The following is a 24,629-nucleotide window of genomic DNA, read 5'->3' as shown; positions in this document are numbered from 1 at the left end:
CTTCCAGTTGACGAGTTCTGTAAATTCAGTACATTAATGCCATACTTGGGTCTCCTTTCCTTTCCTACCACCAAGGGGAAGCCTTCTGTACCTCTCACCCAGCCCTTTACAATATGATCCAAATGACTGTTGGATACCAGCATCTGCCTTTTCCAACCAAATTTCTCCAATACTATGAGACTTTCTTTAGAGTGGCTCTGATTTTTCTTTTTTCATCAAAACCTTTTGAAACCCTCCTAATGCTTTTGTATTAAAGTCCAGGTTCTTCTGCCTGACATCAAAGACCGTCTGGGAGCCAGCCTTGCACTAACAATCCAGCTGTTGAACTCTGTGCACCATTAACAGTAGTCAAATGGAACCATGTGCAATTCTTTAATCTGCTTAATTTTCCCATACTTTGGTTTTCCCCTGCCCTTCCCAACCCAGGGCCACCTAATTCCTATTCACAATAGAGGAGCTCAAATGGTGTCTTCTCCACAAAGTCATCCCTAACTTTCCAGCTAAAGAAATATTTCCATATTCAGCACTACTAACTACAGTTAGAGAGTGCCTCTCTCAGAGATATTATCATTTTTTAACCTTGTATCACGCTTAATTCCTGCCCTGTCTTCCCTTACACACTGCTTAAAACCTGGAAACAGATTCTCTGAATCTTTCTTTTCCTCAAGGCATTCAGTTAAAAAACTTCCAACCTTCCTCATTTTAGAGATTAAAGACATACTTGGAAGATGAATAGAAACAGAAGATTGGTGTTCTACACACAAAAGACGATATAAATGTAAATGTGTGTGTGTGAGTGTACAGAGAGAGAGACACGCAGAGACTTTACATGAGTGGTCATTTTTTTTTATTAGTGGTCAATTTAATTTTAACCCATTCTTCTTTTTGGCACCTTCCCTTCTTTACATTGGGGTGGAGGGGAGAGGGTCATGAGATAAACATTATTTTAAATTCTAATCAGTAATGTGAAAATCATTCATAAAAAATACAAACTTACATCCTACTAGTGCCAAGGATTGTGCTGTTTTGTTGTTTGTATTTTTGCTTAGGATTGTTTGCCTTGTTTTATTTAGTTTGAAGACTACAGTCTTTTTCATTTATAATTAAATGTATTATATTAAATTACATAATTTAATCTATATAAATATTATATCGAAAAGGATAAAAAAAATTAAACCACTGATGATTTATTGTTTTCTTATGCCAGGCACTGTGTAAGTGACTGATGTGCTTTACCTCCCGAAATCCTTTCAACAGACCCCAGAGGTAGATGATGATCTCCCTTTACAGATAAGGAAACAGGCTCAGAAAGGTTCGAACAGCTATAAAGAGTAGAAATTCAACCTAGATCTGTCTTATTCAATAGCAGGCTTATTCTATAGCCTGTATTCTTACCTACTAAGGCATAACTATGTCTTACTCACATTAAACATAACTATGAAGCTGAAAGTAAGGACTTGACACTATTAGTTAAGGTGTGCTTTTTATTACATGTATATTAAGAAATGGAAAGCTGAGGTATAAAGTAGCAGTCAGAGCCAGATCAGGAACTAGAAACCATTCTAGTTATTTTAGCAAAGAGAATTTAATATAAGGAATTTTGACTAGGAATAAAGTGGTAACTAGATAACTAAAAGATAAGAGAATCCCAGTGTATCAAAGAAGTGGTGATTGAAAGAAGCACCTCATCCCTAGGGCCTGTGAGAAACAAAAGGAAGTTGAAAGTGTTGAAACTTAGAAGCCTAAAAGAAGGACCTCGTGGAGCTGACAGATTCTGAAAAGGGGGTTCCTGTTGAGCTGGTATTGAAAAAACAATTCCAAATGGATTTGGCTGCATCTATAAGAAGGAATTGCTGCTGCCAGGAAAAAGAGGCATTGCTGGGGAGATGCTCATAGGCGTGGGAAACAGACAGGAAGGAGCATATGTCTTCCTCCTCGTCCAGGCCCTCTAGCGCCCCCTATTGACAGAGCCTACATTGTAGCAGCTGGCAAAACAGAAGCCTGACTTGCAAGTTCCAGCCCCCGCAAAACAAAGAGATAGAGTATAGAAGGGTGGGCTTTCAAGTGAGAGGCAATAACTTAAGTGGCCTAGGAAGAATGCACAAGAAGAGGAATCTATTGAAATGTGGCACTTGTGAGCTTGAAAATGAAATCAAACAAGCCAAAGTAAGCAATACAGGACAGCTCTCTTGCCTATTAAAAATAAAATTGTAAAGACTTCTAGGTGGGGACCTGAAAGCGAGTGAGAGAAAAAAAGATGCAAATACATTTCTTGACTTCCAAAATCAAATAACAGCTCAAGAAAGCACCACCAGGACAAATTACCCGTGATCTTGAGGGGGGGAAGAAACAAAGCAAAATTGGCATAATTGGCAAAGTGTTGTTAATTCAAACCCCAAAGAATTCTAAAATGCCACTGCTTCACACTAGAGGTCACCCCCGGTAAGAAAATATAATCGTACCATCCTTTACTGTCCCCCTGTAGCTGTTACAACATTGGAGAGCTGCTCCTTATTGCAAAGAGATTGGATTTTTATGAGACTGACATGCTAAGAAGCTTTCTAGTCAAGTAAAATACTGCATTAAACAGGATTCACTTTCTTACTTTAGTGAGAAACAGATATATTGACTGTATAATACAGGAGACAGTATTCATTACATGCAATCACTGATCTATTTCTAAGGCACCAACTTTAATCAGAGGAAGGTCAACACTGTATCAAGAAACAATACTTTGTATACAACATAGAGACTGACATTAGTTTTTTTTTTTAATTGGGGAAAATACCGCCTCCTGTCAGCAGAAAACAGGGATATAATGTAAAACAATTAGAGCAAATATTTTAACAAACTTACTAATTTTGGAGTTTATCGCATTAAGGTATTTACAGCTTAGGAATCTGGAATGTCTTTATCATTTTATGGCTAATTATGATGATTCAAGTACATCTCCTAGAAATGACATCTGTTAGAATTCTTCATGATGGAGTATCCTCTTTAAGTGCAGAATTCTAATTTTTAAAATCATTTTGAAAACACTAAAAATAAACTGATCATTCTTTAACAAGCCTATACATTGATATAATGTGGGTTACTTTTATTATATCTCCATGTCAATGCTCCTTGGTGCTCCCAACCTTTAATATCGACTAACTCATTTTTCTGTTGTTATTGTTTGTTTGGCGTTCCCTATCAATATTCTGGTCTTCAACATCATTCCCTGAAAATGTCAACACCTGACTTTTTCCTTTATATGCAACTCCAGTTGTCATTCTTGGAGACATCAATACCAACCCTGTTGTTTAAACCATCCAAGAGCCCAACCTCTTAAGTCCTTGGACGCCTCACCCACTGTGGTCTTTTCTTGTACCCCACACTTCAGCCACCACATCACACCCTTTTCCTTTTCATCAAACAGTCACACCACCTTTGAAACTTCTACTACCACTGCTTATCCTTCCAGTGTTCTTATGATTGATAGATACACATATATTTATTACATTGCATTATATTATTACATATACTCTCATTTTACTATTCTTTAGCCTCATTAATATAATACATCCAATCCAGTGACGCTTCACCTTTTTTGGACGCTTCACAAGCCATCACTTCTCATGTTGGTACCCTGTTGAGAGCTCATGATTCATCATTACAATCACTCACTTGCTACCTACTCAACTCTCTTGTCTACTTTCCCTCTATTATGTTCCTCTGGATAAATCCGAACCCTGCTTAAAATCAACTATCTCCCTAATCTATGCTTCTCTCCAAAGCTGAATGGTAACAGGGAAAAAACATAGAACCATACTGTCAGGTCTAAATTTGAAAATCATAACCAGAGTTAAATGGAAAATATAACCGGAGAGTCAAAAGGTGTCTAAACAATCCAAACATACTTCCAGGATATATTCACTCACCTACTTACCAAAATGGGGTTTTCATATCTTCTCTCTCCTCAGACCTCCAGCACTACTACTCCCCCAAGACACATATACACACATACTCTCAGCTAATGATGTTAACTCATATTTGACTGAGAAAATGAAACAGCTAAAGAGAACCACTTTATCTTACCTCACCAAGTCTGCCACCCTCCCTGGATCTCTTCCGCTCCACTTATGCCCCAGACCCCATCTTTTTTCCTACTTCTCATGTATTTGTTGATCTCCTGGTAATCAATTTCTCCCTCTCTACTGAATTGTTCCCATCAACATATACACCTTCTTAATTATGTCCCAATGACATCTATTCCTGTTGACCCCGCACAACCTCCATGGAGCCCATGGTCCACCTCTAGTTTCTGGAGTACTTTTCTGCTCATTTGCATGGCAAAAAATTATTGAATGACTTATTTACTGGCCATGCCATCTCTTCATTCCCTCCAAGCCATCTCTTTCCCACACAATTGATTCTTCTTAATGGGAGTCATCACAAAAGTCCACCATGCTTGCAAATTTACTAGGCATTTTTATATTTGTTCATCTTACTCAAATTCTTGGCAAGATTAGACACTGGTGGCCATTCAATCCTCCTTAAAACACACCCCTAGTTTTTGTGACTCCACATTTTTCTGTTTTTCTTCCTTACACACTAATCACTTCCTCTTGTCTCTTTTTCTGTCCCCTCCCTTCGGTTCAAACTTGAGAAGCTAAAGTGCTCCAGGGTTCCCCCAAGGCTCCACTGTTCTCCATCTCGTGTTTTCTTTGGCCAGTTTTGATATATTCCATGATTTTAAATACCCCGTGTGGGAGACTATCAAATTTGTATCCCCATCACACCTCTCCATTGAGCTCTGAAATCTAAACTGTAATTAACTGTAATTCTATGATTGGTATTTCCCCTTGAATAACTCATCTTATTAATCCTAAAATGGCCAAACAGAACCTTGATTTCATCCCCAGCATGCACCTTGGCACTCCCCCACCACCAATATCTCCACCAAGCACCCAGTGCTCAGATACAACATTTAGCATCACTTTGAGTCCTCTCTTCCCCTCATCCCTCCTCCCTCACATACAATCCTTTAAAAAGTTATGTCAGAATCATCTCCAAAATAGATTTTAAATCCATCCACTCCTTTTTATCTCTCCTGCACCAGCCACTTTCAGTCATGATCATCATCACCTGCATGACTGCTCTGGTCTCCTTCAAAAGAAACCATTTCTGTGACTGTGGAAGCTTTGCTTCCACAAAAAAAAAAATCTGAACTATGTTTTAAAAACATGAATCCTCTCATGTAACACAACACACCCCCAACACACAGATACACACACACACACACACACACACACACACACAAAAACACTTAAAGCCCATCACTTATTTCCCTTTGCACTCAGGACAAAATCTAAAGTCCTTACCACCACCTACAAAAACCAATACGACATGACCCAATTCCACCTTTCCAGCCTCACGACCTACCACTGTCTCCCTAGCTCATCATACTCCAGCCCCAATAGCTTTGCTTTTACTCCTCAAACTCACAAAACTTTCTCTGCCTCGAGGCCTCTGCACTTGCTATTACCTCCGCAGGGGAGACTCTGCTCCCAGGTCTCTGTGTGACTGGCTCCTTCTCATCACAGCTCAAACTCCATCTTCACAGAGGCCCCATCTGTCTGTCCCGTATCACCCTGCTTTAATTTCTTCATAGCATTGATCACTCTCTGACACTCTCTCGCTCATTTTCTGGTGGTTTACTTGCTTTTTTTTTTTAATCTCTCAGCTCTCTCTAGGCCAGGGACCTTATGTATCTTTACATCACTTTATCTAGAGCCTAAACTGTCTAGAGCATAGCAGCCACTAAATAAAATATGTGCGGAAAGGAGGAAGATAGAAGGACGGAAGGAGGATGGAAGGAAGGAAAGATGGGCAGGGGGAATGGCAGAAGGAAGAAAGGGAGGAAATAAATAGGGTTTAGTGATTTTCTCATAAAGGTAATGATACAACTACTTGTACAGTTTCTCTAACATCTCTTTACAGCTTCCCCAGCTAAACTTCATCTCTGCAAGTTTATGCCTAAAAAGTACAGAGTACAGCTTAGCTCAGAGGCATAGCTCTGTTAAGTAAAACTATCCTGACAGGATCAGACCACTGGGGTTTGGTCATTCACATTCTGGACGGCTGGAAATGATAATGTGCCAAACCTCCTTGGGTACTCAGTGAACCACACTCTCCACCACCTCCCTACACACTCCAGGCAATTACCCATCTGGTCTGCCTGGCTCACCCAGTCGTATTTGAAAGAGGTTTTTCAGCTGAAAGTGAATGAAAGGCAGCCTCCAGCAGCTGTTGCGTCCCAAGCCTACTTTCATCTGCAGCCACTCTCTCCAGACAGGAGTCAGAAGCCTCCCCCAAAGCAGCAGGACAGTCGAAGACAGAGGAAGAAAAGGGGAGCCCAAGGCAGGAGTCAGGAGACCTGGGTTCTGTCTCATCTTCACTGTGTGACCTGATACAGTCCCTACACCGCTCCAGGTTTCTGTTTCTCCAGCTGCAAACTGTGGGGTTCATACTAGGTAATCTCTAGGCATTCCTTCCAGCTCTAAGATTCCAGACTTATAAACCTCCAAGTGGTAAGCATTTGCTGGGTTGCAAATTCTCCAACCCAAGAAGCCAATCTCCAACCTGGGATGAGTGGCGATATATTACTGCTCTTTAGGCTTTTTATATTTTCCCAGAACCTCATAATTACAAGGTTACCATCACCATACCCTTTTGACAGAGATGGGTGACAAACTCTAATTACCCTGCTTTGCTGGAGGTGGAAGGAAGGCACAGAATGATTAAGTGACTCACCCTCTGTCTACCAAAAGCAGTGGACTGGCAGAGACTAGAAATTCATGAACTTTCAAGTTGCAGACCTGAGCTCAGGACAGTAGGGCTCTGCTGGAGCATACAGATGCTTTGCTTTGTTTGTTTTTTTATTCTGGAATAGATGTAAAACACTCATCATTGCATTCTTTCTGAACGATTCACTGCTGTTAGTGCTAACGCAACTGGATAAAAGACAGAAAGTTCTATTTACTTCAACAAACCACCTAAGAAAATTCTGTGTGGGCAGGCAGTGAGGTACATGGGGAGAGCGCGGATTTTAAAGTAAGAGATACTCGTCTTTGTTTTGTGAGCAAACATTTTTCTAGGTATTAAGCAAGCACAGAAAGGATAAAGATGTATAAGAATCAGTTCCACTCATAGCTCCACAAGATACTTAATTCTCTAAGTCTCGGTCTTCTCCTGTGTACAATGGGATCTACAGACTTGTCCACAATGTTCTTGCAATGATGATGTGTGATGAGAAATGGCAGTTACTCCCATTATGGCTCCTCAATCAATTAGCACCTTCCCCTCTTTTTTTTTTTTTTTTGCAGTACGCGGGCCTCCCACTGCCGTGGCCTCTCCCGTTGCGGAGCACAGGCTCCGGACGCACAGGCCCAGCAGCCATGGCCCACGGGCCCAGCCGCTCCGCAGCATGTGGGATCCTCCCGGACCGGGGCACGAACCCGCGTCCCCTGCATCGGCAGGCAGACTCTCAACCACTGCGCCACCTGGGAAGCCCAGCAACTTCCCCTATTTTGCCTCCTCCCTCTAGATGAAGGAAAAAGGCATTCCCTACCCACACACTGTACCATCTACACCCAGAGCCCCCTGCTACTCACCGTCATCCAATGACCACAGGCTACTAAAGCAGGTGGTCCATTATCCATGGGGGTACAGGACCCCCGGGATCTCTAGTTCCAGCCTCACTAATGATATGTTGTATTGTAAGGAATGAACAACTGACGCTGTGTCTCCACCCATAATAGTAGGACTAATTAAATTGTCCCAGGGAATATTCTGGAATGAAGGGTCATAAAATGTAGACTAAGTGCTATGATGTTTAGCGAGCTGTCTTCCAAGTCACACACAAATCTCTCTAGTCCTCTGAATAAACACTTCAGCCTCCCTGTCCATTAGCTGGTCCCTGTCATGCCACCAGCAGGGTCAACCATAGAAGCCAGAGGATAAGAACAAAGAGACCAAAAGAAGGGAAACAAGGCAGTTTACCAACAAGACAAACGTCTTATCTCAGCTTGTTTCCTTTTCTTACCCCTCAGAGACTTGGAGAATAATATTTTCCAACATCAGGCTTCTGTTTTTAACCAACATTTTTAAAAACCAGGGACTCAGAATGACAAACAAGAGACAAGTTTACACGGAGGTGGTCTGCTGGTGATGCAGAAAGAACTGCAGATGCCGAGATGGGAGATGTGCTTTCAGGTCTGCCTTCACTACCAGTGGGCTGTGTGATGATGGCAGGAGAGTACACTCCTTCAGTGACAAGACTCGGTTTCCCCACCTCTGTGTAAGTCGGCTCAGATAAATTGTCCCCAATATGTTTACAGCACTCAACTCCTATGAAGCCTGGAATAACGTACACAGAAGCCAACAAACAGTATCCACACACGCCTTATATTGACAGTGTTAGGGGCCCATAAGCCCAAGGATTTATTACTATCTTCAAGGTTTCTGACAGGGCATTGTTCACTTAGATGTAGGAATAAATTTTATCTCCCTAAGAGAAATATAAACTTATGCAAGAACAATGTATTCCAACACAACTGTACCGTTCACAACTTTCCCAGGTATTTCAGATTACAAAAAGATCCAAGGACCACGTTTTGAAAACCTCTGGTCTAGACGTGCATATCCTCTACTATTAACCAGGAAGAGACGAAAGGCAAGAAAAGACACTTCTAATATTTGAAAGAAACCAGTAACAAAAATGCCACTTAAATGTGATTATTCTCAAAGTGTAGAGGGAAATTTTTGAAAACACAGATTCCTGAGCTGTATTGCTTATCTATGAAATCAGATCTGTAGGAAGGGAGTATAAATGGCCCAGACACAGGTATATTTGCAAAAACCCCTAAGGCCATGCTGCTGATGGCCCAGGTTTTGGAAACCACTGTTCGAAAGAAAGCAAAGCCTCAGCCGCCAAGTTTGGCAAGTGTGTCAGTCCCCCGCCTCCGTGCCCAGCAGAAGTCATCTCTCCTCTTACTTGTGAACATCTGTGATAATCGTCGTGGAGAGTGGGCTTGTTTGTTAATGGGGGGAAGAAGAGCTATTTACCTAGTGTGCAAGCCAAGGGAGAGCTTAATTAATGTCAGAGCAGATACCATTTCCTCCTCTCTCCTTGCCCTAGGAACTCATAGGGATGACGAGAGGATTTTTAATTAATGTTTGAAAAGCATTCTGAGATCCCTGGATGAGAGGCTGCGGAGAAGGGCACAACATGATTATTGTTGTTATTAATAGTAGTTGTATTAATAGAAATAATGAAGTTCTCTAAAGTGATTTTTTAGAGAATCTATGACATCCATCGCCAGTGTATTTTTGTGGCAAGAGTTTTGGAGAATGAAAGAAAAAGGGAAAGAGATATAAGGAAAATTAAAAATGTTTTTTTCCCTTTTTTTTTTTTTTTACCCATTAGAACTAGATAACATTTTGAGGTTCTAGTATAAGAACGCTATGAAAAGTTCTTATACATTTCCAAGGTAAATTAAAATACAACTATTAATTTCTATGATACAGTGAAAGATTCTGGAGAAATACAGTTATGATGCAAAGAACTCGGGGCTGGGAAATAGATGTTTTGAATTTGCGGCTTATCATTTGCAACTTACTGACTTACCATTTACTAATTATTTAACCTTGCACAAGTCACATTGTCTAAGTTTCTTTATTGGTAAAACTGGGAGATACTGAAATATGTTCTACTCAACTCACAGACTAATGAAGATGAATGGAAATGATAAATGTGGGAAAATTTTATGCCTGTAAATTATACAGATGTTACTGATGATGATGAAGATGATGATAATGATGACAATGATTCCACTAAGAATCAAACTGCAAGATGTAGAAAGGAATGTACATTTCTTATGGATTTTTTAAACATATTTTTTGTGTTAGGAAGTAAAATTATTCTACAAGGCTCACAATAAAAAGCAGCTTCCATTCCAGTCCTTATTTCAAGAGATGCTCCTTTTCAAGTCTTCAGCTGTTTCTTTTGATGTTTATCTTCAGATTGCTAATTAATATGGTTGAACTGTTATATCTTGTTTTGTACAAATAGTTATTCATTTCCTATTATAATAGATATATTAACTTTCTTATACTACCACCCTCACTTACCTCCCTCCTTTCTATGGATATAGTCAGATTTACCTTTGTTGAAACTAATATTTACAACTTACATCATTACTACTGCAGAAATATTGTTTATTTCTAACCAACTAGTATACTATTATTACATTTCCTCTCATGCAGCTCCTTGTTTTTCTTAGGGTTATTAATTGCCTAACATTCTTTTTTTAACTTCCTTAGATTTCTATCTACTTCACACTCATTCTTTCCATATATTCTTGTAGAGCTTTTAACGTCTTCTTAATACTGCTGTGTTTTCTACATTGTCAAATGCATCAGATAATACAGTATTTTTTTTTTAAATACATAGACACTTCCCTCCTGGAGTCTCCAGTCTCCCTACTGTAACTGAACCATGTCAGAGGCCATGAAAACAGTAATAAATCCTTAGACCTATGATCCCTCAACATTGTGAATATAAGGCATGTGTGGATTCTAAGCATTAGCTCCTATGTATGTTGTTCCAGAATTCATAAGACTTTAGATTTAGTAAGCATATTGGGGACAATTTATTCCTAGCATACTCATAATATGGAGATGGGGAAACAGACACAGAGAGTACATTCTCTGGAAGTGGAAGCAGACCTGAAATCACATATCTCAGCTTTAGTTTTGCTAAAAGTGACTGATCACCAATACTTCTATCATTTGTATTATAAATGACAAGTATATTAAAAAGCTGCCACCAAGAATACTATACCCAGCAAAGCTGTCCTTCAGAAATGAAGGAGGAATAAAGATATTCCCAAACCAAAAAAAACAAAAAAAGCTAAGTTCATTACCACTAGATCTGCCTTACAAGAAATGCAATCTAGAGATTATTATACTAAGTGAAGTAAGTCAGACAAAGACAAATATCATATAATATCACTTATATGTGGAATCTAAATTTTTTAAATGAAACAGACAAAACAGAAACAGACTCACAGACATCAAAAACAAACTTATGGTTTACAAAACAGACTCACAGATATCAAAAACAAACTTATGGTTATCAAAGGGGAAAGGTGGGGGGTGGGGGAGGGATAAATCAGGAGCTTGGGATTAACATACACACACTAGTATATATAAAATAGATAACCAACAAGGACCTACTGTATAGCACAGGGAACTCTACTCAATATTCTGTAATAACCTACATGGGAAAAAAAACTGAAAAAGAGTGAATATATGTATATGTATAACTGAATCACTTTGCTGTACACCTGAAACTAACACAACATTGTAAATCAACTATACTCCAATAAAATTTTTAAAAAAAGAAATGCTAAAAGGAGTTCAAGTTGAAATGAAAGAACACTAATAACATGAAAATACATAAAAGTATAAAAACTCATTGATAAAGATTAATATATAGTGAAATTCACTATACCCTATTACTGTAACAGTGGTGTGTAAAGTGCTTTTATATTAGTATAAAAGTTAAAGAACAATATTAAAAATACCTGTTGCTCCAATAATGTGTTAATGAGTACACAACATAAAAAGAGGTAAAGTATGACATTAACAGCATAAAATGTGGGTAAGGAGAAGTAAAAAGGTCGGGCTTTTGTATAAGATTGAAGGTCAGGGTTTTTTTTTTTCTTTTTGTAGTATGCGGGCCTCTCACCGTTGTGGCCTCTCCGGTTCCGGAGCACAGGCTCTGGACACGCAGGCTCAGCAGCCATGGCTCACGGGCCCAGCCACTCCATGGCATGTGGGATCCTCCCAGACTGGGGCATGAACCCATGTCGCCTGCACTGGCAGGTGGACCCTCAACCACTGTGCCACCAGGGAAGCCCTGAAGGTCAGTTTTTATTAGCTTACCATAGACTGTTATATCTATAAGCTGTTTTATGTAAGCCTCATGGTAACCAAAAAAAAAACCCAAAAAAACCCTAAAGTAGATACACAAAAGATAAAAAGAATGGAATTAAACCACACCACTAAAAAAATAAATAAATAAATCACAAGGGAAGACTGCAAAAGAGGAAGAAACAAAAAAAAACTAAACAGGAAACAAAATGGCAACAGTAATTTTTATCAAAAATTAGTAATATTTTTTAACTATCAAAATTACTTTAAATGTAAATGGAATAAATTCTCCAATCAAAAAACACAGGGTGGCTAGATGAATTTTTTAAAAAGATTCAACAATATGTTGCCTTGTAAGAGATTCACTTTAACCTTAGAGACACAATAGGCTGAAAGTAAAGTGATGGAACAAAATATTCCATGCAAATGGTAACCAAAAGAGAGTAAGAGTGTCCATACATATATCAGATAAAAGAAACTTCCCATCAAACATCAGTCACAAGAGACTAAGAAGATCATTATATTGTGATAAAGGGATCAATTCAAGAGGGCATAAAAATTATAAGTTTAAAGCAAATATTAGCCAAACAATAGACAGCATTACTATAATATTACAGAACTTCAGTACCCCACTTTCAACACTGGAAAGATCATCCAGATAGAAAACCATAAGTAAACATTGGACTTAAACTATACTTTATACCAAATGGACCAAACGGACTTATAAAGAACCTTTCATCTAACAGAACCAGAACACACATTCTTCTCAAACCCATATGGAACATTCTCCAGAATAGATATGTTGGGACACAAAGCAAGCCTGAATACATTTAAGAAGACTGAGATCATATCAAATATCTTTTCTGACCAAAGTGGTATGAAACTACAAATCAGTAAGAGGAAAAAACCTGGAAAATTCACAAATACAGAGAAATTAAACAACACACTCTTGAACAACCAATGGATCAAAGAAGAAATCAAAAGATATATCAGAAAGTATTTTGAAACAAATGAAAATGAAAACATTCCAAAACATATGGGATGCAGCAAAACAGTTCTAAAAGGGAAGTTTACAGAAATAAATGCTTAAATTTAGAAGAAAGAAAGATCTCAAACTACTTTACACTTCAAGGAATTTTTTAAAAAGAAAAATTAAGTCCAAAGTTAGCAGAAGTAAGGAAATAATAAAGATTAGAGCAGAAAAACAAATGAAATAGAGTAGAAAAACAATAGAAAAAAATCAATGAAACTGAGCTGTTTTTTGAAATAAGAAAATTGACAAAACTTTAGCTAGACTTAATCAAGAAAAAATGAGAAAAGAATAAACAAAGCTATAAATGAAAGAGGAGACATTACAATTGACACCACAGAAATACAAAGGATTAAAAGAGGTTACTATGAATAATTATATTCCAACAAGTTGGATAACCTAGAAGAAAATTAATAAGTGTCTAGAAACATACAACCTATTAAGACAATGAGGAAGAAATGGAAAATCTGAACATATCAATAATGACTAAGGAGATTGAATCAGTAATCAAAAACTTCCAACAAAGAAAAACCCAGGACTAGATGGCTTCACTGGTGAATTCTACCAAACATTTAAAGCAGAATTAATGCCAACCCTTCTCAAACTCTTCCAAAAACTGAAAAGGAGTGAACACTTCCAAACTCATTTTACAAGGCCATCATTATATCATTACTATCATCGTTACCTTACCAAAGCCAGGTAAAGACACAGAGAAGGAAACTATAGTCAATATCCCCAATGAATATAGATGGAAAAATTCTCAGCAAAATACTAGCAAATCAAATTCAATATCATATTAAAAGGATCATACACCATGAACAAGTCGGGTTCAACACATGCAAATATATAACATACACCACATTAATAGAATGAAGGATAAAATTCATATGATCCTCTCAATAGATGCAGAAAACATCAAATCTTTTCATGATTAAAGCTGTCAACAAATTGAATATAGAAGGAACATACTTCAACATAATAAAGGCTATATATGACAAACCCATAGATAACATCATATTCAATGGTGAAGAGTTGAAAGCTTTTCCTCTGAGACCAGGAACAAGACAAGGTATCCACTCTCACCACTCTATTCAACATAGTAATGGAAATGTTAGCCAGAGTAATTAGGCAAGGGAAAAAAAGGTATACAAATTGGAGAGGAAGAAGTAAAACTGCATCTGTTTGCTAATAACATTATCTTATATATAGAAAACCCTAAAGATTCTACCAAAAACTGTTAGCACTAATAAACAAATTCAGTGAAGTTGCAGGATACAAAATCAACATACAAAAATCAGCTGAGAAAGAAATAATATCTGCAAGAGAAATAAAGAAAATAACCCCATTTATAATAGTTTCAAAAACAATAAAATATTAAGGAATATATTTAACCAAGGAGATGAAAGATATATCCACTGAAAACTATAAGACTCTGATGAAAGAAACTGAAGGCACAAACAGAATGATATCCCTTGTTCATGGATCAGAAGAATTAATATTGTTAAAATGTGCATATTACACAAAGCCATCCATAGATTCAATGCAATCCCTATCAAAATTCCAATGGTATTTTTCACAGAAATAGAAAAAACAATCCTAAAATTTGTACAGAACAATAAATGACCTCAAATAGACAAAGCAATCTTGAGAAGGAAGAACAAAGCTGAGAACATCACATTTCCTGCTTTCAAACTATACACCAAAACTATCATAATGAAACAGTATGATAATGGCATGAAAACAGACACATAGACCAATGGAACAAAACTGAAAGTCCAGAAACAGGGACTTCCCTGGTGGTCCAGTGGTTAAGACTCCACACTCCCAATGCTGCAGGCCCGGATTTGATTCCTGGTCAGGGAACTAGATCCTGCATGCCACAACAAAGATCCCACATGCCACAACAAAGATCCCGCATGCCGCAACAAAGATCCCGCATGCTGCAAACAAAGATCCCACATGCTGCAATGAAGAGCCAGTGCAGCCAAATAAATATTTTTTAAAAATAAAATAGGGGCTTCCCTGGTGGCGCAGTGGTTCAGAGTCTGCCTGCCGATGCAGGGGACACGGGTTCGTGCCTTGGCCCGGGAAGATCCCACATGCCGCGGAGCGGCTGGGCTCGTGAGCCATGGCCACTGAGCCTGCGCGTCCGGAGGCTGTGCTCCGCAACGGGAGAGGCCACAACAGTGAGAGGTCCGTGTACCGCAAAAAATAAATAAATAAAATAAAATAAAATAAGCTGTGTTGGGAAAACCAAATATCCGTATGCAAAAGAATAAAACTGGACCTTTGTCTTGCATGACTCACAAAAATTAACTCAAAATTAATTAAACACTTAAGACCTGATGTAAAACTCCTAGAAGGAAACACAGAGAAAAAAGTTCTTTGACATTGGTCTTGATAACAATTTTTTGTATCTGACAACAATTTTTTGTGTATGATACCAAAAGCACAAGCAACAAAAGCAAAAACAAACGGACGAGACTATATCAAACAAAGCAGCTTCTGCACAGCAGCAGAAACCAACAAACTGAAGAGGCAACCTATACAATGGGAGAAAATAGAAACAAGCCATATATCTGATAAGGGGTTAATATTCAAAATGCATAAGAAACTCATAAAACTCAATAGCACACACACACAAAAAATACAATCCAAATTAAAAGTGGGCAGAGGACCTGAAGACATACAAATGGCCAATAAGTATATGAAAAGATGCTCTAAATCGTTAATTACATGGAAATGCATATCAAAGTCACAATGATATATCACCTCACACCTGTTAGAATGGCTATTATCAAAATGACAAGCAATAACAAATGATGGCAAGGATGTGGAGAAAAGGGAACTCTGGGGTACTGTAGGAGGGAATGTTAATGGTGCAGCCATTATGGAAAACAGTATGGCGGTTCCTCAAAAGATTAAAAATAGAACTGCCATATGATCCAAAGTCTTATTTTGGGGTATATTTCTGAAAGAAATGGAATTACAATCTCAAAGAGTTATCTTCACTCTCATGTTCACTGCAGCATTATTCACAATAGCCAAGACATGGAAACAACCTAAAAGTCCATCAACAGATGAATGGATAAAGAAAGTGTGGTATACATACATATACATATAAAGGAATATTATTCGGCCATAAGAAGGAAGGAAATCCTGCCATTTTTGGCAACATGGATGGACCGTGAGTGCATAATGCTACGTGACATAAGTCAGACAGAGAAAGAACAAATACTATATAAATCTTTAAAAGCCGAACAAATAGAAACATAGAATAGTGGTTGCCAGGGGCTTGGAGTTGGGGAAAATAGGGAGATGTTGGTCAAAAGGTATAAACTTCCAGTTATAGGATAAATAAGTTCTGGGGGCTCAAATGTAAAGCATGGTGACTATAATTAACAATACTGTATTATAATCTTGAAAACTGCTGAGAGAGTAAATCTTAAATGTTCTCACAACAAAAGAAAATGATAATTGTGTTAGGTGATGGATGTGTTGACTAACCTTATTGTGTTAATTATTTTACAACAGATACATGTATCATGTTATTAGGCTGTACACCTCAAACTCACAATGTTATATGTGTATTATATCTCAATAAAGCTGGGAAATTTTATTACAAAGCTACAGTAATCAAGACAATGTAGTGCTTACATAAGAATAAACATATATGTCAATAGAACTGAGAGTACAAAAATAAATTCTTACATTTTTGCAAGGGTCAATTTAATGCATGGGAAGGGGTGGGAAAGGTGCTGAAATAACTGAGTATCTACATGCAAAAGAGTAAAGTTGTACCCTGACCTCACAAAAGATATAAATATTAACTTAAATTGAATCATAGACTTAAATGGAATCTCTAAGGCTATAAAACTCTTAGTCAAAATCTTCAGGGAAAATCTCTTCAATCTTTGATTTGGCAATGGTTTCTTGGAAATGACCCCAAAAGCACAAACAAAAAAAGAAAAATCGGACATTACCAAAATTAAAAGGTTTTGTGCATCAAAAGCACACTATCAATTATTGTGGTGATTTCTCAGTATACATAAATATTAAATCATTATGTTGGACACCTGAAACCAATATAATGTTATATCAGTTATACCTCAATTTTTTTTTAAAAAAAAAGCACACTGTCAAGGGAGTGAAACGACAATCCACAGAAAATGAGAAAATATTTACAAATCTTATATCTGATAAATGTCTTGAATGCAGAATATATAAAAGACTTGGAAATCCACCATTAAAAGACACATAACCCAAGCAAAGGATCTGAATAACCATTTCTCCAAGAAGATATTCTCCCAAGGCATGTTCAACATCCGTAGGTGAAATACAAATCAAAACCAAAGACCAAAGATACTACTTCATATCCACCGGGATTGCTTAAAAAAAAACACAACCAATAACAAGTGCTGGCAAGGATGTAGAGAAATTGGAAGCTTCATGAATTGTTCATGGAATTGTAAAATGATGCAACCACTTTAGAAAACAGTTTGGCAGTTTCACAAAAAGTTAAACATAGTGTTTCCATATGACCCAGAATTCTATTCCTAGATACATGCCCAAGAGAATTGAAAACACATGTCCACACAAAAACCTCTACACAAATGCTCATAGGAACATTATTCATAATAGCCAAAAAAGTGAAAACCTTAATGCTGTCAACTGATGAATGCAAAAATAAATTATATCCGTACAACGGAATATTATTCAGCCATACAAAGGAATAAAACATTGATGTTATTATTCAGCCATTAAAAAAGAATAAAATGATGATATAAGCTATCAGTATTTCAATGATGAACACGAAATATACTATGCTAAGTGCAAGAAGTTAATCACAAAAGGCCATATATTGTATGATTTCATTTTTATTAAGTGGCCAGAATGGTAAAGCCATAGGGAGAGAAAGCAGGTTAGTAGTTGTCAGGAGCTGGGGGAATGAGAGAATGGGGAGTTAGTACTAATGGAGCTTGATTTTGAGGTGATGTAAATGTTCTAGAATGAGGCAGTGGTTACTCATAACCTGTGAGCACAGTAATAGACCATTAAATTGTACACTTAAAAAAAAGACTCACACAGCATATGCTATGACATATGTCAAAATCTCAGAAATTATGAAAAGATAGCAATATTCTGTGTTAGTAAAGATACAGAATAATTGTGTAATAAAATTAGTTTCTTAATAACAGGTAAATGTGCTTTATTAAAATTACTATAGTAAACATCTTTTTAACCTAAAACACTATTAGTGCTGAATAAATTTGCCTTATTGAATGATACTCTGTTTCATTTTTACTACCTAGACCCCTTCAGAAAACATCTTTAGAAAAAAGAATTTTCACCCTTAGCTTATCCTTCTCAATTGTCTAAAAAGTACTTGTATGTCTGTAAGTATGTATACTGGAAAAGAACAAAAAAGGAGACAGAAATTCACTTTATTGGGGTCATCATTTTTACCGTTTTTCAGGTGTTTACTGAACTAACTGCTTTGCTTGGGAGCTGTATGGATGTACCACTGAGTTGTAAAACAAAATGCAACTCTCAGACATAGGACTCCAGGACTTCCTTTCTCTCAAACAGTTCTACATCACAGAAGAACAATGCTGAGGGCACAGTCTACATCTGGAGTTTCCTGAAGATATAATATATTCTAACTAACACTTTCATCAATAACTTTTTTACTCTCGATTATTGTCTAAATTCCAAAAGCAAAACTAGGCATATCAGCTTTCACTCAAAGCCTTTGGGAATAAGTTTAGAATCATACCGCCAGAAAGAAGAAAAGGAAAGAATCGAAATTTGAGGCACAGTCACCACTGTAATCAGCATTCTTAAAACTAAATTATAGGGCTTCCCTGGTGGCATAGTGGTTTAGAGTCCGCCTGCCGATGCAGGGCACACGGGTTCGTGCCGCGGTCCGGGAGGATCCCACATGCCGCGGAGCGGCTGGGCCCGTGAGCCATGGCCGCTGAGCCTGCGCGTCCGGAGCCTGTGCTCCGCAGTGGGAGAGGCCGCAACAGTGAGAGGCCCCCGTACCGCAAAAAAAAAAAAAAAAAACAAACAAACTAAATTATAAAGAGGAAACAAACTTCACCAATGAAAGTAATAAGGAGAAAGATATTACTTATGGTCATCGAGTGGTTATCATTCTCAAATATTGGCCCACTGAAATGGTGTCCAATATACACTGAGAATCTGGAGGGCTTTGGCTCCTCTAGCTTTTTAAAATGATGACATCATCTCACAAGGGACAAAAAGGAAATGCCACCCATGGAATTACAGCCTTTATTTAATATCCTAAAGCTAACTCAGTATTACTGTGATCATTTTGTTGTAGCTACTAGAAATAACTTGCATTTTTACCATACTGTGTTCAAAGCACTTATACATTTATTTAATTTTATTATCATAGTCATCATCTAAAGTCAGAAGACATTAAATATTATTAGTATCATTTTCCAGATAAATCAATTGAAATACAGGTTTAACTTCTTGGCTTGACAACCTAGTTTTCACAGGCCCTTATACCTTTCCCTTCTGGAGACATTTCTTTGTAAAATACCACGAAAATATTTGGAACAGAAACCAGTGACTAATCTATTCCCTAATAAGCATTTCACATATTTTTCAAACTACCTCCTTAGAACAATTTATATCTTTATAATTAATATTTTTTATAAATAACAAAACAGAACGCAACAAACTTTTAAGTCCAATTATATGCTACAACATACGGTCGCCTAAAGACTAAATACCTGACCTCCAAAGGAAGTTTAAAAGAGCCAGTCACCAACTACTGAAAGCATCTTCAATTTGTGTTTAAGCTTGTCTCTTAGATAACACTGTCTTTGTGAGGCATTCTACACCAGAGATTGTTTGCACATTTCCCCATGAAAAATGGGCCTAGGATATGACAAAATGGGATTGATGTCACATTTAATAAATTTATTAAGCAATTATTCTAAAAACTTCAGAGAATGAGAAGGTACTTCAAGACTCCTTTTAGGATAATTTTACTAAAGGAATAGATTCAACAGTATTCATGCACAGCGTGTTTTTGCATTTATTATTATTCAGTAAATATTTATCATTAATTTCTAACTATGGGTCAAGTTTATTCTTGACACTAACAATATAGTACTAAACAATAAGTAGAAGGTCTTTGCTCTCAAGACACTAACAATATAGTACTAAACAATAAGTAGAAGGTCTTTGCCCTCAATATTCAGTAAATATTTATCATTAATTTCTAAGTATGGGTCAGGTTTATTCTTGGCACTAACAGTATAGTGCTAAACAATAAGAAGGTCTTTGCCCTCAAGGAGCTTACATTACAGTAGATGGAAATGGAAAATAAACAAATTTAAAAGAATATTGGAGACTGGAAGCTTATACAGAGAGAATTAAAATCGGGCAATGTAAGAGAATAATTGAGTAGATATTTTTGAACGGATAGTTAACTCTGCTGAAGGTGATATTTAAACTGATATTTAAATGACCAGGAGAAACAAACTGAGCACAGATATAAAGATCACCACAGGGTTCTAAAATGGAATGAGCTTGTAACTTTTCTAGAAATAGTCTTTGGGGTTTTTTTTTTTTAAATCTCTGCCCCCCACCATCTTTTTATGTGTAAACTAATCCTTGTTGAAAGCAATCTATGGCAAAGTTGTACTATTTTCTTTGGAAAATAAAAGATGGGTATATATATGAGTTAAATAGAAAAAAAAAAAGGAAAGAGCTTAACTTGGCCAAAAAAAAAAAAAAGAGAGAGAGAGAATTCTACTGTGACTAACCTATAGTGATTACCAGATGATGTCAGAGGGCTAGGCCACAGCCAGATTACATGGGATATTTTGGTAAACCAGAACAAGGGTTTGTTTGTATACTAATAGGAAAGATCAAGCAGGTTGGGAATGGTGGGAGAAATGGATGACAGTACACAGAGGAGTATCATAACTCAACAATATGATACTAGCTTTTCCTTGCCACGCCTATTTTATCCACTGTTTTGGGGGTGACTGAATTGAAGTAGAAGTATACTGACCACCCTATAAATATAACAGGGGTGAAGATTTCCAGTAAAGATAACTCCATTAGTTCTGACTCCGATGCAAAGGTTCCAAACCTCTGTTTGGAACCTCTCTGTTCCAAACAATGAGCAATAATACATAAAGGTAAAAATAGAAATAAGAAAATGTTATAAATATCTCAAAATCAAGATAAACATCTCTTGAATGAAAAGTGGTCAGCCAGGCTGAAGCCATGAGCTGTAGATCTCTAAGTCTGAAAAAGAGAGTGACAGCACGCAGGGAAACAGACAGAAACCAGGCTATTACTTGAAGCAAAAGACTTTGGTGGCGCTATTTCCCTCTTGGGATAAAAGACTGAAATATATTCCCACCATTTGCCTAGCACAGTGGTTCTCCACTGGAGGTGCTTTTGTCTCCCAGGAAACATTTGGCAATGTCAGGAAGTATTTTGGTTGTCAGAACTGGGAATGTAAAGATGCTACTCACATCTAGTGCATAGAGGCTAGAGATTCTGTAAAACGTTCTACAACACATAGACACAAAAAGCCCCACACAAAACAGAATTATCTGGTACAAATTGTCAATAATGCTAGCATGTAAATAGTGCAGTATTGAGTGCCAAGTCTCAATAGTGAGAAACCACAGTCACTTAAAGCCTAGAGACATCAAAAACACAGGCGAAGTCTCTCAACCAAAAACTAAACCAAGCGCTCCACTGGCTCAGTGATTACACCTGTGAATTCACCAATACTGCTTAGAAGCAGGAGCCACAAAATGAAGAATGAGATCTGCTTATGGACTGCAGTCCTAAAAGACAATCATTAAAACCCTAGGCAGGGAAGAGTGGGAACAGAAAAGGAGTGTGAAGAAACATCAATTCAAAATTAAACTTTCAATCAAAACTCCAAAACGTGAAGAAATGCTAAGAAAACCAGACAAAACAACTAACAATTAGAACATGAATGCACTTCAAATGTAATTATACATACAATCAACAGGAAAACATGATCTACTAAAATTGCTGAATTTCAAATTTCCTAATACAAGGAGACTACAAAGCAATGCCTACAAAGTTTGAAGAAAGAAAGTGTGACATAAGACATAACCAAACTCTGGTCCAAATAAAGGCAAGAGAAAAATATTTTTTTAAATAAAAAATTAAAATATAGTTCTCAAGAGTTTTCTACAGAAATTACCAGAGAATGAACAAAAAACCTGTGGCACAAGAATGAATGTATAATGAATCCATTTTATCATAAAATTAAAATAACGTGGAGGCTATATAAAAGACTATAAATGGACAAAAAATAGGTAAATAAAGCTGACAGGGGAAGGGAAAATGAGAGACAGTGAATATGCATGGGTTTCTTCGTCTCTTATCACCAAGTATCAAAACATATTCTTCAGGTATAATAAATCAAGTAATCATGGCATAGATATATTTAAAGACATAAAGGTAACATTAATAAAAAAATAACATAGTCAACAAAAAATATCGCATGGCAAAACAGAAAGATGAAAACGAAGTTAACATTGGACTAATTCCATCATTGCTTGTACAAAGGAATCAACAGTACAGTTGTTTGCTCACAAACTGGCCCCCATACACAGAGAAAGGCAAGGAGAAACCAAAGAAACAGGCCACGCCAGATTAGTAGGTGGCAGGTTAACTAAGCAAAGGAACTCACCAGGCTTGTCTGGGGCAGCTGCACGACGAGTATGAGACAGGCTGGGACCTGGGACCCTGTGCTGCAGTGCTTGCACCTGAACAGACATCTCCTCCAGCAACAGAATTCTAAGAAATTATAAGGGAGCAAACATAACTGCACACATACGCAGTCGGGGCAAGGTATAAACAATAACATACAAAAACGCCGAAAGGCAACTGCTACTTCGGAGGCGTCTGGAGCAAAAGCAGGGTACTGCGCATGATCCCTGCGCTCAGCACTGCCAATGGGGTGGGCAGACCACGTAAGCCACGCCTCCAGGCCGACCCACCCATCGGCCCCACCCTCACCCCATTTAATGAACCAGCTCGCCCACGCTACTCAAAGAGTGAGCAAGGGCACCTGTTAGTTGTTTTGCCCTCGTGCTGCACCAAGGGTCCCAATAGAGCCTTGCCTGAATTCCTCTCTGGCCTGTTATCAATTTCTATTGATTAAAGAGTCCAAGAACCCGGGTCGGTAACAAGTAGATACTCTACACCTGCCTACTAGAAACTTAGAAGTTTATACAGAGGGCTTAAAATGAGGTTTAACTCACCTGCAGAGTCCAGATCATCTAAACACATTGCCCTCTCAAGCCTGCGTCTTTGAAAACAGCTCCCACTGTGGGAACAGAGAGCAAGGTGTGCACTGCAAGGACAGGGGAGGGGGTGAGGAATCTTCCATTGCCCTGGTCCAGCTCTAGGGTCAACTAGCAGTCACATCCTCTTGACGACCTCTTACAACCACAGTTAATAAAAATAAAAAAGGAACTGCTAGGACTTCCCTGGGTGGCGCAGTGGTTAAGAATTCGCCTGCCAATGCAGGGCACATGGGTTTGAGCCCTGGTCCGGGAAGATCCCACATGCCACGGAGCAACTAAGCCCGTGCACCACAACTACTGAGCCTGCACTGTAGAGCCCATGAGCCACAACTACTGAAGGCCATGTGCCTAGAGGCCGTGCTCCGCAACAAGAGAAGCCACCACAATGAGAGGCCCTCGCACCGCAACGAAGAGTAGCCCCCGCTCGCCACAACTAGAGAAAGCCCGCACGCAGCAACGAAGACCCAATGCAGCCTTAAATAAATAAATAAATATTTTTTTTAAAAAAGGAACTGCTAAAACAAAAATATGGTAAGGGGCAGCGCAGAGCGTGGGGACCTGGGTCTGCAGCCTGCACTCTGCCGAGTGGGTGCCTGCCTTGTCCTGCCCACCAGGGCCCTGGGGGCTGTGGGTGGCTGATGTCTAAACACTGTGCACTGCCACGCTCTGCTCTCCCTGCGTAAATTCACAGACAGACGTGAGTGGGTACCAACAGAAAATGGTGTTGGTACAGTGGGAATGAGCAATTTTGCACAGGAAGCTTTGGGAGGTGTTCACCGTAGTCTGCCTGAAGTTGGGACAAAACTGAACAAACGAGAGGAGGTTGGTGCTTTGGAAAGTGTGAAAGCTGCTGGTGAACTCTATTCTCTATCAGGAGAAGTAACTGAAATGAATGAAGCCCTAGCAGAAAACCCAGGACTTGTCAACAAATCTTGTTAAGAAGATGGTTGGCTGATCAAGATGACACTAAGGAATCCTTCAGAACTAGATGAACTAATGAGTGAAGAAGCATATGAGAAATACATAAAATCTATTGAGGAGTGAAAATGGAACCCTTAAATAAACTAGTTTGGAACCAAAAAGAAAAATCTCTGAAAATATTTATACATAGAAATATACAAATCATTATTGTGAAAAAGGGAATATACAAGTGTTGACTTGAAACAGACTGCCAGATACTTCCCCAGCAACAATGGATTTATTCAGGATAGCAGAGAATTGCAATTCAGGGTCTGCAACCATGAGCAAATTCCCCACAGGACAAGGGAAGA

At 38.1% G+C, this 24,629-nt stretch overlaps 1 pseudogene; it reads left to right on the top strand.

The window, feature by feature from the left end:
- The first annotated feature begins 8,913 nt into the window (after nucleotides 1-8,913).
- On the top strand, nucleotides 8,914-24,402 carry LOC115863902 (glycine cleavage system H protein, mitochondrial-like; annotated as a pseudogene).
- The last annotated feature ends 227 nt before the right edge of the window (nucleotides 24,403-24,629 follow it).

The sequence above is a fragment of the Globicephala melas genome, chromosome 6 (genome assembly GCF_963455315.2).
Source record: "Globicephala melas chromosome 6, mGloMel1.2, whole genome shotgun sequence".
Classification (NCBI taxonomy): Eukaryota; Metazoa; Chordata; class Mammalia; order Artiodactyla; family Delphinidae; genus Globicephala; species Globicephala melas.
The sequence above is the reverse complement of the archived record's forward strand: the minus strand, read 5'-3'. Positions and strand labels throughout refer to the sequence as shown.